Below are 12,521 nucleotides of genomic sequence, written 5' to 3'. Positions count from 1 at the left end.
CTATTAGATAGTGAATAAAGGTGGGTTGTCCCTCTTTTAGGCATGTGCATTGCTGATCTATACATCCACACATATGCTGTCATGCAAAAAGAGAAAGTTAAAAGTTAGCTTATGGCAGGCTTCAGCATTTCCAGTTTATGGTTACAAAATTTTTAATTGAAAGCAAGGGTCTAACCAGTCCATTGGTTTTTACTACTTATAATGAACACTGCTGTGGAATGAAATCCATTATCACACTAACCCCCTAGGGGGTGTGAAGCAGTATAGCTTTCTTCCTCACAATGAAGACTTCCCTCCCACACACCCAGAGGCTGCATCAAGTCAAGTGACATCAGGGTTGTAATATCAGTTTAAAACTGATGGTGCGATTTGACAATTTTAGCAAACATAATGCATGTAATATAACTGAACCAAATATCTGTAGATATTCAAAATTGAATGAATTTTCTACTTTCATCATACACATTTTGAATTAAAAATGCTGAATTCAAAACTCAAATGTGCATTTTGAGTGTTAACATTTTCCCTGGAATGTGAATTTTAGTCCTACAGGCAACTATTGATAGTCTTGACATTGGCAGATTTTAAATATGACATCTTATAAACAGTCAAATACTAAACATTACTGTTTTCCATCATGTACTATCTGATTTCAAATCATATTGCATTTTGGAGCTCAGTTGGGCAGGCCTGACCCAAACTCCGAAGTGCCTTTGGAGCTACCCATATTAACTCTCTCCTAACCTCATAAAGGTCCAGGGAGGGTTCATGAGAGACACGTTCTCCTGAGCCCCTGGTTCAAGAAGAACAAAGTGGCCTGGTTTGTACTCAAACTGCAGTTTGTGGTTCGAGTCATACCCATTCCTAGTAGCCATTTTCATTCCCTTTTAAAGTGCCAACTCTAATCACCCAAGGATTGGGTGGTGTTTTTTTCCCCGCTTAAAAAACTGAAACAAATACAGAGTAATGGAAAGCCAAAAGTTATGAATTAAAAGGCAGTTATAATTCAAGCACCAGAACACAGAGAACATTTATATCAGGGGTGGCCAACGGTAGCTTTCCAGATGTTTTTTGCCTACAACTCCCATTAGCCCCAGCCAGCATGGCCAGTGGCTGGGGCTGATGGGAGTTGTAGGCAAAAAACATCTGGAGAGCTACCGTTGGCCACCCCTGATTTATATCAATGAAAATCGCAAGTGTACTTTATATTGGTGATCATGAAAATAAAAAATGTGATTCTGATAGACATATACTGTAGCAATGAAGATACCAGTTTACACAAAGCTGACCAGAATCCATTTGTATTGTATTTTCTTTATAATACAGCAATGAGATATTAACTCAATGATTCTGACCAGCTGTGTAAACTAATATCTACATTGTTGTACATTCTTATTTTGTACTTTTGTATAGTATACACCTGTGAGTTTTATACATGTGTGTGCGCACACACACACACATGCATGCACACTCTTTTGTGTCTTTTGTGTTTGAATGGTAAGTGTGCCATTTTAATGCATATTAGTATTTTGTACTTGTGTTTTTTTTCTTGTTTAATAGATGCCTGTCTCTTTTTTCTTTGCTTGTTTCATCTGTGAAATATTTTCCTGAAAATCTTCCTGCTCTTTCAACTGAGCCCAAACTGTGATGACAAAGAGGAAGGGAGAAACACTTCTTTTTGTGAACACCTGATGCAGGCCACCCTTAATTATGGTAGAAGAAGACAACAGAGTGCCAGGTTAATTAATCCCCTGCTGTTCTTTTTGGGGGCAGAAGAAAGGATAAACAAGCCCAGAAACCACACTCAAAATAAAGATAATTGTGGAATTCAACTTTTGTGAGACCTGTGTAAGAGAAGTTGGTTCAGTAGAATCTGCCCATTCTATGGGAGCTCTCAACTGCAGTTGCACAGTCTGTGCACAACTTGCAACTTCATCAGGTTTATGGAGTGGTTAGCAGCAAAGTGCATTGAAAGCTACAAATGCTTTTTTGTTTGAACACTTTTTTGCTGTGCTTTGAGTCCCTGTAATGAGTAGGGATGAGTGTGTCTCTTTAGACTTTACAGAATCAGCAATAATTACTAATCAAGCCTACGGCAGTTTGTAATAGATTTTTAAGAAAGGCAAAAGAAACTAAATAGCTCTTTTTAAATAAAGAACAGGAAGACAGTTGGAGCACATTATGCAACTGACAAATGTTCAGGGCTTCTTGGATGAGACTGATCTTCTGGACGCATTTCAATCTGGCTTCAGGCCAGCATTTGGAACAACTTTGACCCCTATTGAGAACTAGACAGAGGGAATGTGACTGCTAGTTCTGCTGGATTTCTTACAGCCATTGATACTAACAACCACACTAGCCTGCTATGCCATCTCTCAACACTAGGCCTAGGGCCATTGTGTTATGGTGGTTCAAGTCCTATCTGGGTAGTGGTCGCAGAGTGTGGTTCTGGGGGATTTCTGCTCTGCCCTATGGCTTTTGTGGGTTCAGTCTTAACACTATGCTATTTAATAACTATATGAAGCCACTTGGAGAGGCCATCAGGAAGTTTGGACTGATGTCACTATGTGGATGATCCTCTGTGATCTTGGTGTTTCTAGCTTGCACAGCATCTGTTCTATACATTCCTGAACCTCCTGAACCATTCATTTCCCCAGAAAGCACTTTCCTGGGAGCATCTTTTTGGGGGGTTTGCAACTAAGGCTCCATAAATCCAATAATCACCAAACTTGGAGGGCAGGTAGAGGAGAGTCATCCAGAGATCTCCTATAAGTTTGGCATCTCTAGCATTCCGGAGGGGCATTCTACCATATCACAAACCCAACTGATTCATCAACAAGTTTGCAACAGTTCATAGCTCATGAACCGTGCATACCGTGAACCATGAAGCAAACTACTTTTTCCAGGTTTGCACACATCCCAAGCCTTAGTTACATCTAGACTGGGCTACTATAAAGTGCTGTACCTGGGGCTACTCTTGAATTGTGTTTGGAAGCTGCAGCTAGTATGAAATGTTGGGCCCACTATTCCGAGCACATATTCCTGATCCTACAGCAATTACACTACTATCAACCTACTCCTGAGCCAAATTCAAAATGTTGATTTTGTTCTTTAAAGCCCTGCATGGCTTGGGAATGGGGTATCTGAAGGACTGTCTTCTCCCATATGTTCCTTTCTAGGAAATAAGATTGTGAGGAGATGCCCTCCTGACTGTCCCACCAATGAAAGACATTTCTATGGTAGGCACACAACAAAGGGTTTAATCTATGACAGCCCCACAATTATGGAACAACTTCCTCTTGAAGACAGTTTTATTTAGAACTAAATATCTTGGAAGATATTTAGAAATACAAACAATATTTGTTCCCATTAGCAAGCCTGTCCTTAATTTTTCACATTACAGCTCTATTTCATAGGCTGATACGTTTCCTACCCATTTCAGTAGATAGAAAAGCAAGAGAAACATTGCAAATGCTGGTTTCTAAAGAGCTAATGTGTGGAGGAAACAGAAACAGAAAATAAATAAATTCAGGTATGACGCATTAACTGTAGTCAATAATAATGAGTGGTTGGTACTGTGAAGATGTGCAGAGTTGCTATTTAAGTACAGATACTGTCATCTGGGACACAAGTTACAGGTACATCCTAAAGAGAGTCATTTTAAAAGGTTTATTGGTTTTCTAAAAAGTTGAGGTGGATGGGTAAGAGAAAATAGAAAACTGTAGTTACAAATAAACTCTAATCTGCATGTAATATACTTTCTTAGAATACAGATATTGTCACATATTATTATCCCTTAACATTAAATCATCAACATCAAGATAATGTGTTTTGATACATTTATGTTGTAAGTCTTCTTGTTGAAGTATCTATTTAAGCTAACTTTTCCAATAAAAAATGTTATTATAATAAAAGATACAGGGGAAAGGAGATATAAGTTCACACCAAAGAATCTTAAGAGTCTTGAGCGTATAGCCAGATATATGGTTTCACCCAATATTTTCTTTCTTCTTCCTTAGATTTCCCGGCCAACAACTGGGATAAATAGTGCAGCTCAGCCTTTTCCAGTATTTCCCCCACCAAGTCCATTCTCATGGGGATCTCCTGAAGCTTCCATCTCTGTGCCAAAAGAATCCTAGCCACTGTGTTAATGTGCGCCAACAAATGTCTCATCTCTTTGGAATAATCACCAGGATATATGTTCAATAAAAACAGTTCTGGTTTAAATTGGATCTGTGTCTTCAGAATTTTCTGTAGGAATTTTCTTCCTATAATCTTTCACCACCCCAGAGGTCCACCACTTATGATAAAAAGACCCCACATGTTTAGTACATTTCCAACATTTGTTAGACATGTTAGTATACATCTTACACAATTTCTGTGGAGTTATGTACCATCTATAAAACATCTTGTACAGATTTTCTTTAAAGGTTACTGAGGCCGCGGTCACACTCACCATTAAATCCATCCCTAACCTGTCGCTATTATACCCCACAGCTTTTTTACAACGAATTTCCTGATCAGACATCCCTCCATCCTTCAGTTCTAAGCAGCGTTGGTCCCATAGCTGGTTGATCAGAGGTCTCAACCAGACCTCATTTTTTGAGATGGCATTCCACACTCGCGCAAGCACAGTACGTGGGATATTGTGCCAGGCGATCTGCCCCCCCCCCCATTTAAACTCCCAGAAAGGAAGGGGAAGCCCAGGAGTTCTGTTTGCTGTCTCTCCACCTGGCAGGGAGACAGCAAAGGTGGGTGATCTTCCTCCCCGCCATTTAAACACCCCGACGTGGTGTTTAAATGGAGGGGGGAGCACGGCAACTCTCTTTGCTGTCTCTCTGCCTGGCGGAGAGACACCAACGGTGGGGGATCTTCCTCCCCCCCATTTAAACACCCCGACGTGGTGTTTAAATGGAGGGGAGCACGGCAACTCTCTTTGCCTGACGGGGAGACAGCAAAGGTGGGGGATCTTCCTCCCCCCCATTTAAACACCCCACCATAGTGTTTAAATGGGGGAGAGCGCGGCAACTCTCTTTGCTGTCTCTTTGCCTGGCGGGGAGACAGCAAAGGTGGGGGATCTTCCTCCCCCCCATTTAAACACCCCACCGTGGTGTTTAAATGGGGGGGAGCACGGCAACTCTCTTTGCTGTCTCACCGCCTGGCAGGGAGATGGCAAAGGTGGATCATCTTTCTCCCCTGGCAGGGAGACAGCTAAGGTGAGCAATCTGCCTCCCCCCCCCCCCCATTTAGAAAAGGTCCCCCGTGCAAGCACCAGTCGTTTTTGACTCTGGGGTGACGCTGCTTTCACAAAGTTGTCATGGCAGACCTTTTACGGGGTGGTTTGCCATTGCCTTCCCCAGTCATCTATACTTTCCCCCCCAACAAGCTGGGTGCATATTTTACCAACCTCGGAAGGTTGAAAGACTGAGTCAACAATTGCTGGCGCAATGATATCTTTTGGAGTGGGCTCTCGCAGGGAAGCGGATGTGCGCTTGCGACGAGTCGGCTATAATGGAGCGTTCAAACATAGTAAGTATGCGCAGGAGTTGTCGGAAGCATTCTTATTCCGGATTTAATGTACTATCAAAAAAGTCCGCGTCTCAGTCGTGGCAGTTCGGGACACAAATGAGTCAACGACCATTGCCAGATGCTGATGTTTGGACAGCTGCATAAAATCCGACATGCATCTGGCTTTCATCCATGACTATCTTGTCAGTTTATGTGTGTCTGACCTCAGCCTGACTTAGTTAGTTTAATATTGAATTTCCACAGCCTCTCCCATTCTTCTAACATGATGTTACGCCCCAAGTTTTTCGCCCATTGACCATACAAACTTTTACTATCTCATCTTACATCTTCATCTGTAATAAGTATGAATATAGCTTGGAGATGAGTTTTTCTTTTTGGTTAAAACAATTGTATTGGTAACATATGGTAACAATATGTATTTCTTACATCTTTAAAAACTTCTTTTATCTACCCCATATATTACTTTCTACTCACCCCTCACCCCATTACTTGACCCCCGTCGGTGTTATTTACTTAAAATGCAAATATTTAAAGGTACCCTTAACTATTAAAACAAACATTTATATTCTTCTTTTTAAAACTTAATCATTATCAAAAATTGTCCAAAGCTCTTTTATTTTTCACTCTTTTTCTACATATATTCTAAACTTTTTCCACTCAGTCTTAAAAACTTCTAAATCATAGTCTCTTAATATTCTTGTTAATTTGTCCATTTCACTCCATGTCATAACTTTTATAATCCAATCCCATTTCTCTGGTATTTTTTCTTGCTTCCACAACTGCGCATATAATGTCCTAGCAGCTGAAAGTAAGTACCAAATTACAGATCTATCTTCTTTTGGAAATTTTTCCATTTGTAATCCCAATAGAAAAGTCTCTGCAACTTTCTTAAATTCATATCCCAAGATCTTAGAAATTTCTTGCTGAATCATCTGCCAATACTTTTTTGCTCTTTCACAAGTTCACCACATATGGTAGAAAGAACCTTCATGTTTTTTACATTTCCAACATCTGTCTGGCATCTTATTGTTCATCTTTGCCAATTTTTTAGGAGTCATATACCACCTATATATCATTTTAAAACAGTTCTCTTTAATACTATGACACGTCGAGAGCGTAATAGAATTCTTCCACAAGTATTCCCAAGTTTCCATCTGTATTTCTTTATTTACATTAATTGCCCATTTAATCATTTGAGATTTCACTACTTCATCCTCCGTAGACCATTTCAAAAGTAATTTATATATTTTTGAAATTAATTTTTCATTATCTCCAAGCAGAACTTTTTCCATTTCTGTTTGTCCTTTTCTTATTCCTTCAGTTTTGATATTGTTATCCACCAAGCTCTTTATTTGTTGCATTTGGAACCAATCATATTTATTATTCAACTCTTCAGCGGTTTTCAATTCTATTTTGCCACTTTATATTTTTAATAGTTGATTATATGACAACCACTTTTCTTCACCTATCTCAGCCGTTATTTTTATTACTTCAGCTGACACTATCCATAACGGTCTTCTCTCATCTCCATATTTCTTATATTTTATCTATGTATTTAGCAAATTATTTCTTATATAATGGTAAGAGAAACAACCATCCATCTTCTTTTTTCCATAATACAAATATGCATGCCAGCCAAATTTATTTCCATGACTTTCCAGCACTAAGAGTTTTTTGTTTAACAGCGTTATCCATTCTTTTATCCACACTAAACAAACTGCTTCCTGATATAATTTTAAATTTGGTAGTTGAAATCCACCTCTCTCTTTTGCATCTGTCAAAATTTTCATTTTAATCCTTGGTTTCTTCCCAGCCCACAGAAATTCTGAAATTTTCCTTCGCCATTTATCAAATTGTTTACTATCTTTCACAATGGAAATAGTTTGAAACAAATACATTATTCTTGGTAGAATATTCATTTTAATTGCAGCTATTCTACCCAGCAGTGACAAATTAAGTTTATTCCATTTTAACATATCTTCATCCATTTTACGCCATAGCTTCTCATAATTATTTTTAAACAAATCAATATTCTTCATTGTTATCTCCACACCTAAATATTTTACCTTGGAGGTGACTTCACAGCCCGTCAGTCTCTGCAATTCTTGTTGCTTATTTATTTTCATATTTTTGCATAGAATTTTGATTTTTCTTTATTAATACAAAGTCCCGCCAACTCCCCATATTCTTGTATTTTGTCTAACAACAAAGGTGTGACTTGTATGGGGTTTTCATTTATAAACATTATATCATCTGCAAATACTCTGTATTTGTAAGTAAATCCTTTTTATTTTTAATCCTTCTATTTCTTTTTCTTCTTGAATCTGTATCAGTAATATTTCAAGAGTCATTATAAACAACAATGGGGAAAGTGGACAATCCTTGTCTTGTACCTTTGCTGATAATCATATCTTCTGTAAGATCTGCATTTATACATAGCCTTGCACGTTGTTTAGTGTATATTGCTTTTATCATTCTTACAAAGCTTTCTCCCAGCTCCATTTTCTCCATTACTACAAACATAAAGTCCCAATTTAAATTGTCAAATGCTTTCTCTGCATCTGCAAAGAATAATGCTACTTCTTTTTCTGGATGTCCTTAAAATTTTTAAAATATTTAGCTGCATATCCATCTGGCCCAGGTGCTTTTCCATTTTCCATTGCATTAATTGCTGCTTCAACTTCTATTTTTTCAATTGGAGCATTCAAAACTTTTTGCATATTTTCAGTTAAGGGTTCTATTTTTATCTTTTGTAAATACTCATCCATCTTTCCTTTCTTTATTTTAACACCTTTAAACAACTTGCCATAGTACTTAAAAAATTCTCTTTTTATTCCCTCTTGGGAATATTCCCTCTTTAGGTTCCCCTCTTGAGGACCTAAAAAAATGTGTCAAATGGATATTGCTGTATATTAAAGTCTGTTGTCTTGTCTTTGGCATATCTAGATTCAATTTGTTCTCAACCACCAACTCATTTTAATGTCCACGTATTCCAACTCTTCCCTGGTTTTCAGTTGGTTATCATTTTTCAGCAATTCTTCATATCTGTAACTCTGGTTAGGTTTCAAAAGATTTGGAGGAGTGAATGCTTCCACTGGAGATACCCAACTTGGAATTTTCTGGTAAATTCTCGGTTTTAGCCACGACCATGTATGATACAGAGATTTCCGGAACCAGTGATTTTTAAAGTAAGAATGTCCTTCTAATCTTTGATATCATAAATACGCATGCCAACCCCAAATTGAGGTCGTGTCCCTCTAGCAACAACTGTCTCTTATTGTTCAGTAGTACCCAGTTTCTTACCCACGAGAGCACAGAAGCTCTATAGTACAATTGCCAATCTGGGAGGCCCAAGCCTGCTCTCAGTTTAGAGTCTTGGAATATCTTTAGTTTGATTCAAAAGGTTTTTTGCCTTGCCAGATATAATTAGAGACCATCTTATTCAATTCTTGAAAAAACACACTATTTAAGAGTACTGGAATAGTTTGGAATAACAATCTTGGCAAAATGGTCATCTTTATTGAGGCTATTCTTCCCATTAGGGATAAGTTCAAATCTTGCCATTTTCCCAGATCTTTTTAAATTTCTTTAAGTAGTTTATCATAGTTGTCCATCTTTAAGCTGCTACACTTATTTGAAATGTGTACACCTAAGTATTTAATTCTTTTCTCATACAAAAACCCCTGATTTTTGTTGGAGAAGTTGAATTTGTTCTGCCGTCATAGCCTTCATCAGGAATTTTGTTTTATGGTAATTAATCTTCAATCCTGCTCAGTGTCCAAATTGGTTAATCTTAGTTATCAAACAGTCAATTGAATCTGTTAGTTGCTCTAATATAAAAACTAAATCATAGGCAAAGGCTGTCAATTTGTATTGTTCACCTTTAATCACCTCTCCCTTAATACTTGTATCTTCTCTTATTTGGTTATTCAGTATCGCTAAGCACAAAATAAAAAGGAGTGGTGACAGTAGGCAACCTTGTCTTATACCCTTTTGAATAGCAATTGCTTCTGTTAGTTCACCATCACCCTTGTCTGTTGCAAGGAATATATTGATGGTATTGTTCTCAAAAAATTCTCACCACATTCCATTCCCTTCAATTGTTGCAACATAAATTGCCAACGGACGTAATCAAAAGCCTTCTCTGCATCCAGACAAATTAATGCCAATTGTTTCTCTGGGTGGTTCTCATAATATTCTATTATGTTACAACAACAACAACAACAACAAAATTTTATTTATATCCCGCCCTCCCCGCCGGGCAGGCTCAGGGCGGCTAACAGCATCATTCAAGTTTCAATTATACAGAGATGAATAAAATTACATTTAAACATTATAAACATTTCAGTTAAAATTCTGGTTAAGTTTTAAAAATTAAATTAGATTAGATTGATAAAAGTGCTAATGCTATGTTTGTTTTATGTTTTTTTATGATGGCGGTTTTCATTAGCAGTTTCCTTTTTCATCAGCGAAAGCCAGTCGGAAGAGGAAGGTCTCTTTCATATCTCCCTGCATAGTTGTAAACTTCCCTGGACCAGAAGAAGAGCTGGGTGAGGGAATTGGTGGTATGCCTTCTCAATTGTCTTTTTTAAAAATTATCTTTTTGAAGCCAATAGCAGCTTTATTTTCCATCCTTATTGGTATATTTGCACTCACAGTCAAAAATTTCATGCACTGCCTCTTCAGTAGTCTGTTTTGGAACACAATGTTCCTGTTTATATTACTTAGGTTAGTATCTGTCAGACAGTATCAATATTATACAAAGATAATAGTTTGTTTTTTTAAAAAACCAATGTTCTTGCTTCTATCAACAATTTGACAAACCCCAAACAGCGATAAGACTTATATTAAACAGAACCTTTTTACCACAACAATCTTTAGTATCACCTAGTCAAACAGTTCAACTCACTGAAACAGAGACAGTTCACTATGGTGTTTTTTCCAAAGCAAATAGTTCAATGGAATCCTAGTCCTAACAAAATGATCCAACTGCACCAAACTATAAATTGTAATCCAGGGTTGGGTGCCCCATTTGTATAATCCACAAGTAAAATCAAAGGTTAAAAATTAGCCCAAAGGAAAAAAATAAACAAAAATAAAGCAATTCAGATGTTTCCAAAATAAAAATGAAGGGATGAAAACTCCACAGAGAGGGGGGGGGGGGGAAGAAAAAAAAAGGATGGAGAAAAATAAAGGTAAAAAGGTAAAAAAGAAAAGTCTATTCAGACCATATAAAAAATACAACCAAAATTAAAGGGTCATATCCATAATATCCACCATCAGGAGTTTATAATCCACTTAGAAGCTTTCACAACTATTCTTCCCTCAGTCAACAAAATAGCTGCACTTTGCAATCCACTATACAGATCCCATAAGAGCTTAAATTTCTATTTAGGACTCACAGGAGCTTATTCAGGATACTTCAGCATAAACTTCAAATTCGTTTTGTTATATGTTTCAGAGTCTCAGAAGATTATATAACACTATATCTGTCCTTCTCATCCACATATGCTTGCATGCAACTTCCAACTTTCCCACAGCAAAATCTTCCTCCCGGAAAAAGTTTTAAAACAAGTCAATTCAATTCGGCCATCAAGTCCTTTCAAATCTTTAGATATTGGTGTGATCCATAATAGCATTAGAAAAGTCACCAGATTAGGCAAGAACTTTTAGAGGCCTCCGCAAAGAAAGAGAGAGAGTTCCCCCCCCCCTTTCTCCCCGCCTTTGCCTCTATCCGTGTTCTGCTTCGCTCCCGACTCTCCAATCCCTAGTTAAGCAAGTAGTACTTCGGAACTCAATATTAGAAGAAAAGCAGAGACTTACAATCTTCGTAATAGTAATGTAGCTTATTCAGTTCATGCAGCAAGCTTGGTTAATAAGAAAGAAGAGGTCCGGCAGTCAACCCCGATGCCATTTAAAAATGGTGATCGGAGCAGCGAGGCTCACAACGAACTGGGCTCAGCTCAAGCTGTCCATCTTCCGGAACCCTTGCTGGGTCCCAGAATCGGGTCTCCTGAAGAGAGAGACTCCTTAACTGTGTGATTAAGGAGCAGCTCAGGATGAGCTGGTCCGAGTTGCTCCTTAGATCAGGTTGCCGAAACCAGAAGTCTCTATCCTAAAGAGAGTCTAAACCCATTGATTTGTTTCAATATCTGTTTAGGATGTTGGGATTTTTCAAATTTCTTTTTATTTAAAGCAGCCAACAAATTTTTAGCCCTCAGCCCTTTTGAAACATGTCTGCATGTACCAGAGGGCCAACAACCATGCATATCTCCCTACTACTCCCAATATATCTTCCTACTCCCCATTACTTCCTACATATCTTCACTACTCCCAGTATCATAGTCACCATGTTATCTGAATGGGGGCTAACTTTGGCATCTGTGAACAAGAAGCATGGAAAATCCAGTGGTTCATTTGTGCATACTTGTCCAGGAGTAGGCCCACCCCATTGCCAGAGCTCTCCCTGGTCTTATCCAGGAGTCACAAGATGCCCACTTGGGAACCCACAGGGAAGCCCACCAAGACAGTAGCAACAAGGAAAACTGCTGCAACAGCAGGAACCCAGTAGGGGCCATTTAAGAACCTGACTAACCCACTTAAGCCAGTCTGGACAACCACAGCAAGGGGACAAATGCAGCAACAGTAGTAATGCAGTATGGAAAAGGCCCAACTTCAAACACTGCCAACAGCTATTGGCAGTTTAAGCAGGGCAATAGGAGGGGAAAAGAGGCTGCAGGTACATCTCAAGATTCTCCTGAGGTATTATGAGACTGCTAGTTGTCATGGGGATTCAGGGGAATTGACTGAGTATGTGCAGCCTGATGCAACAGCTTCGTAAGGGGCTTAGAAGCAGGCCAATGGGAACTAGTTAGGTTCTCTCTCCAGCAGGCCCATAGCCAGCATGGGGGCAGAGAAGGCAGTGCCATCTATCAATTTTGGGATGCCCTCTATCTATTTTAGAACATAAGAACATAAGAGAAGCCATGTTG

Source organism: Heteronotia binoei, chromosome 4 (assembly GCF_032191835.1).
Source record: "Heteronotia binoei isolate CCM8104 ecotype False Entrance Well chromosome 4, APGP_CSIRO_Hbin_v1, whole genome shotgun sequence".
Lineage (NCBI taxonomy): Eukaryota > Metazoa > Chordata > Lepidosauria > Squamata > Gekkonidae > Heteronotia > Heteronotia binoei.
Note: the sequence above shows the minus strand (reverse complement) of the source record.